The sequence below is a fragment of the Mastomys coucha genome, unplaced genomic scaffold (genome assembly GCF_008632895.1).
Source record: "Mastomys coucha isolate ucsf_1 unplaced genomic scaffold, UCSF_Mcou_1 pScaffold18, whole genome shotgun sequence".
Taxonomy (NCBI): domain Eukaryota; kingdom Metazoa; phylum Chordata; class Mammalia; order Rodentia; family Muridae; genus Mastomys; species Mastomys coucha.
In genome coordinates, this window is record NW_022196900.1 from 111,477,181 (window position 1) to 111,483,180 (window position 6,000).

Consider the following 6,000-nt stretch of genomic DNA (forward strand, 5'->3'; position numbering starts at 1 on the left):
CTCTATTCAGGACAGAACCCAGAGGAAGTATCATTTATCCTGACTTGGCCAAGCTGGCAAGCTGGAGCAAGGGACATCCTGTGATGTACAGCCTGTGATGACAACGTACAGATGCCTCCTGTTAAACTTTGTTCATTGTACTTTATATATATTGTACTTTCTTCAAATTAAGGTTTGTGCATACTTGCATTGAACAAATCTACTGATGCTATTTAAGCAAGAATATGCTGGCTTGTGTATGTGTCTATGTCATGTTGTGATAACTCTTCAGTTGTTCACATTCCTTGCTAACCACGATGAACGATACTCTCGCAGTTCCCACCAGTGACCTTGATGTGACCTTGTCACTGTTTTAGGCTATCATGAACTGCTGTCATTGTTTTAGGCTGTCATGAACTGTTGTCATGTAGGGCAGGTGTGTGCTTGTTCTAGGCTCCTCTGCTGGTCCCTTTGTTCTAGGCTCCTCTGCTGGTCCCTTTGTTCCCAGCTCCTTGGCTCTCTGCATTACTTAAGAGACAGCATAACTAAACTGATTCTGTAGTCACCTCTCCATGCTACATGAATCTCACTTTATTAATTTTGGTTTTTGCTCTTTGAGATATGGTCATGTAGAGCAGCTTTGGCTGGCCTTGAACTAATGTAGCCAGTGATGAATTTGAACTTCCAATACCCTTTTCACTTTATTTATGTATTTATGTAATTATTTATTTGGAGGGTGTTATGGTTTGTATATGTTCAGCCCAGGGAGTGGCACTATTAGAAGGTGTGGCCCTGGGGCTGGAGACATAGCTCAACGGTTAAGAGCACTGACTGCTCTTCCGGAGGTCCTAAGTTCAATTCCCAGCAACCTCATGGTGGTTCACAACCATCCATAATGAGATCTTATGCCTTCTTCTGGTGGGTCTGAAGACAGCTACAGCGTACTTACATATAATAAATAAATACATAAATAAATCTGCTTTGTATACAAAGGGAAAAAAGGTGTGGCCCTGTTGGAGTAGGTGTGGCCTTCTTGAAGTAGGTGTGTCATTGTGGGTGTGGGCTTTAAGACCCTCATCCCAGCTATCTGGAAGCCAGTATTCTCCCAGCAGCCTTCAGATGAAGATGTAGAACTCTCAGCTCCTCCTGCACCATGCCTGCCAGGATGCTGCCATGTTCCCACCTTGATGATAATGGACTGAACCTCTGAACCTGTAAGCCAGCCCCAGTTAAATGTTGTCCTTATAAGACTTGCCTTGGTCATGGTGTCTGTTCACAGCGGTAAAACCCTAACTAAGACAGAGGGGGAGTGTGTGCTGTAGCATGTGGGCAACTTGCTGGAGTGGTCTGTCTGTCTGTCTGTCACTCTCTCTCTCTCTCTCCTGTGTAGTTTCCAGAGAATGAATGGGCCAGCAAGCATCCCTGCTGGCCGAGGCATCTTACTGAGCTGAATTTGAACTTGTGATCTTCCTGTTTCTGCCTAAGTGTGGGACTTTCAGGCATGCGCACTGAGCCTGTGCCTGTGGTGCTGAGCACTAACCCCAGCGCCTGGTGCCCCCGAGGCGAGCATGCTGCCACTTCAGCTACCTTTCTGTTCCAGTGACTTTCATTGAAGTCAAACATTAGAAATGGTGAAGCTTTGTGAGGAAGCAACATTAAAAGCTGAGACAGACTGAAGACCAAGCCAAGTTGTGAATTGGGAGGAAGAATTCTTGGCAGGCATTGCTCTGTGTTACTGCAGTGAAGGAACATGGGAAAGATAAGAGGAAGACAGCTCTGTGGCTCGTGTCCAGGAAGTTGTCAAACCAGCCGTAGCATTCCCTTCAGCCCAAGTGGCGTCCAGAGCCAGGCCTGAGACCTGATTCAAGGCTGAGGGAGCAGAGTTCACTGAAGCAGGCGGAAGCTGACTGAGCCCACCATGAGGTGTGAGCAAGGACAGTGGCTGTGGTGTAGATGTGCAGGGCAAGCATTAGGTGCTCCTGCTGAGGCCGCCTCGAGTCACCCAGACCATTGCAAAACACAGATGTTTATGATTTATGACAGTAGCAAAATTAGTCATGACGTAGCAACAAAAGTAATTTCATGGTTGGGTCACCACAATTTGGGGAGCTGTGTCAAAGGGTTTTAGCATTAGGAAGGCAGGTCTAGAGACTTCTGGTGGCAGGTGGCCCCAGCAGACTACAGACTTAGGGCGCAGATGAAGCAGCCTCTACTTGGAGATGTCACCTGGGACTCCCACAGCTGTGGAGGAGCAGCACAGGTGGCCTGTCCTGTTGAGGGCTGAGGCAGCTGGCAACTTTAAGTGGAAGCCAGTACTCCTCGATCATCCCAGAATCCTAGGGCCCCTAAGAACGAACATGCTAAGTTCATTCTGCCTGTGCTCTGAGAAGGCAGCAAAGCCTGGGTGACCACATGCCGGCTGCCTCAGTGGACTGCTGGATATTTAAATTCACTGTTGAGACCCTAGTGTTCCCAGAAAAGATGGCAGCACTGGCCTGTCACCTTAGCTTCTCGTGAGGCTGAAGTTGGAGTGTCACAATTTCAGTGAGTTCAGAGCCAGTTTAGACTACTCAGCGATATATCATCTGAGAATGAAGATGAAAAAGAAGACCGGTGCTGAGCGCTTGCTTAGCATGTGAGAAGCCCTAGGTTCAGGGCTCAGTCCTGCAAAATCCAAGCAAAACTACTTCTCAGTGACCATGTGCTTAGTCACCCAGGGGACCCATTGTCTGCTGACACGGATAAAGGAGTAGTGTCAGCTCACAGGTGTCCTCTGAGAAGTGTGTTTCTCTGTCTGTAGCTGCCATGGCGATTTGTCTGATGGGCGTGGACACCGTCTACTGGAGATCTGGAGAAGTGCAGCATTTATAGGTGGCAGGAGTCTGGAAACAGAGGAGACCAGCTGCTTTGGTTAAATCAGAGTTGACCGTGGAGGAAAGACTTTACGTGTGATCTGGACAGGAGAAGAGCCTAAGGAGGAAGGTGCACTGAGGATGCCACTGCTCACTGCCACCTCAGGGTCACACCTTAAAGCCCTGGAGCTGATCCTGTGGATGCAATGCCAGTGAGTGGGTCCCTGAGAGGGACTGCCCTGGTGACGATTCTGGGGGCCTCCTGCCCCACCATGGGACTAGAATGTCACAGAAGCTCGCTTGGCAGTGAAGTGTCAGTGTGGGGTGTTGAGTCCACTCCTGAAACGTAGGCTCTTTGATTAGAGAAAGGGCATTTACTACTGCAAGCTCCAGTACTGTCCTTGAAGAGAGTCTTCAGTGTCTTCTACCCTGGTTAGCCAGCACCCACCACATGTGGATGCAAGGTCCATCAGAAAGGTTAGAAGGCCTACGGAATGGCAGCAAACTTCGGAAGCAGGGGCTTGTGTGCAGTTGTGAGGCGGTGTGATATCATGCTGTCACACGCTTGCCAGGCACTGCAGTGTGAGCAGTTGTCATGAATACCTCTGCTTCCTCCTTGTATCTGCTTTATTATGGGGTCCTGCCACCCACTGTGTCTCTAATAGGCTGGGTAAATCCAGGCCAGCCTATAAGCAGCAGAAGCTGATCTGGCACTAGTATTGTCTGGGGGAGGGCCTGTTCTGTAGGTCGTAGTTGGTGTCACTCGTGGTAGATTTCATGCAATACCTCTGTTTGTCTTCAAAGCACTTACCTCCTGAATTCTGTGCCCTCAGGCCTCATGACCCAGTCACTGCCCAGGCGCTCCACTCCTGATCCTGCCACATAGGTGACTAGAGTCTTCACACATATTTTTTGGGCTCCCCAGTACTTAGACCATGGTTTGGCATTCAGTCTGAACAGTGGACAGGTAGGAGCTTGGGTGCACAGAATGAACCACGCAGGCACAAAGTGGCTGGGGTGGGGTGGGGACGCTTGCACAGGCCTTGGCCTGATGAAGCTGGCCTCATTCTGTAGGGAGGGGCCGGCTTTAGAGCTTAGTGCATGGGGTGCCCTCTGGTGGCTGTAGGGAGATGCGCCAGCATTTCTGTAGAGAAGCTTCAAGGGAAAGGCAGGGGTACTGAGGGAAGCGTGGACAGTGAGGAGGAGGAGGAGGGGGAGGAGGAGGAGGAGGAGGAGGAGGAGGAGGAAGAGGAGGAGCAGTGGGTACTGAGGGAAGTGTGGACAGGGAGGAAGAGGAGGAGGAGGAGGGGGAGCAGTGGGTACTGAGGGAAGTGTGGACAGGGAGGAGGAGGAGGAGGAGGGGGAACAGTGGGTACTGAGGGAAGTGTGGACAGGGAGGAGGAGGAGGGGGAGCAGTGGGTACTGAGGGAAGTGTGGACAGGGAGGAGGAGAAGGACTTGGGAGGGCAGTGACACCCTTAAGTTAGGCAAGGTGTGGGCACATTCCTCTACCACCAGTATGCAGGAGCAAGGGGCAGGAAAAAAAAAAGAAAAAAGAAAAAAGGTAGGAGCACTGCTGTAGCCCCTGTGATCTCCATTTGACGCTTCAGAAGTGTGGCACATTGTCACTGTGGGCCTGAGCCACCCAAAGAGCAGCTCTGCCCTGTGGAACTCATGCTTTGAGTCCCCGCTTCCTTGGGCTCTAAACCTGGGGACTGTATTTGGATATTCTTTTCTCCTGCCTTGGACACCAACCATAGGTGATCAGTGGTGTCACCATCTGCCCTGGGTCTGCCAAGACAGCTTCTTGGCAGAGTGCCTCTCTGGTCAATGTCCGCCTCTCGCTGTGTCAGTACCCAGTGTAGTAGCCAGAGTCCCTCTGGATGTGACTGCAGTGTATCATCACATGGTAAGGCAGTGGACGCTAAGCTCTGGAGTCAACGCTAAAGGTCACGCCCACTCCCCTGTCCTGGTTCACCCTGCTCTGGACATTCCCTGTGGTTCTTTCTTGAGCATACAGAGTATGTTCCTGTCTCTAGGGTTTTCCTTGTGTCTCTCCTCCCTGTCTGAGCTGCTCTTCCCTAGACATCCATCGACAGGGTTTTGTTTGTGTGTTTTTGTTTCTCTCTCTCTCTGTGGACTTGGCTACCCTGGAGCGAGGGGAACAGGGACTTGTTGGGCTTGGCTTTCTTCAGGCCACAAGTGAGTTAAAACGCTCCTGAGGTCCATCCTGGGGACAGCACAAATGGAGCTTTGTATTCTTCTCCTGCCTCAGGGCTTCAGTTAGCATCCTCCATCACTGAGGAGAGACTCAGTGCTCCAGGGAAGACTAAAAAGGGAGCCTAGTCTTTGTGCCAGCCTTTCCCGGTGGCCCTTGGTCTGCCTTTGACTCCAGCTCTCCTGACTTTGTGGCTGTCCCGACCTTTGTCCCAGAGTCTCATCTGGGTTTCAGACGTGCATCCTTTCATCTGACCATGGCCGTGTGCTGCATCCCCACTGTGACTTCTGAGCACCTGACTGTGTGCCCCCTCCTTTACTTATTTATAGTCCTGCTGACTAGACCTGGGCCCCAGGACAGGCATGCTGACGTGTCCCACTGTGGTAGCCTTAAGGGTGGGCCTTGGAATGCTGGGTAAACAGCAAGGCGAGTTCCTGCCTCAGACATGAGTGTGTGTGTGAGCATGTGCCCATGTTTTGTCCCTGTAGGGATCCAACTTAACCTTACTGCCCAGCCGTGCTGCCGCCTTGTTCACAGTGCGAGTGCTGGTAGTGTTACACTGGGCTTGCCTGGCCCCGCCCAGCCTTTGCCTTTCCAGCTTCTGCCAGTAGGTGGCGCCATAGTCAGGAGAATGAACTGGTGAACTACTAACTAGGCAGTGTAGTGGGTGGGAGGATATTAAGCTCTGCAGCAGTAAGTGGGAAAGTCAGGGTGAGGTGACACAGCCCTCTCTAGAGTCTCTCATTTCCTGCCCAGTTTTAGTTGCCTTGCCAAGGTCTGTCAGTGTTGTCTGTGCTATCAGAAGCTCTCGGCCTCCAGCCTGTTTGTGTGGGAGTTACCGCGGAGAGCATTGAGCAAGGCAATCCAAAGATGGAGGTTCTAGGAGGGAGCAGGTGGGAAGGCTGGGGAGCGGTGGTTCAGCAGGTGGGAGGGCTGGGGAGCGATGGTTCAG

The 6,000-nt window shown here is 51.4% G+C and overlaps 1 protein-coding gene across 1 annotated transcript in view; it reads left to right on the forward strand.

Moving 5' to 3' along the window:
* Positions 1-6,000, forward strand: part of Acot7 (acyl-CoA thioesterase 7) — a 100,812-nt gene that overhangs the window by 31,368 nt on the left and 63,444 nt on the right. The gene's annotated exons all lie outside the window — the stretch shown is intronic.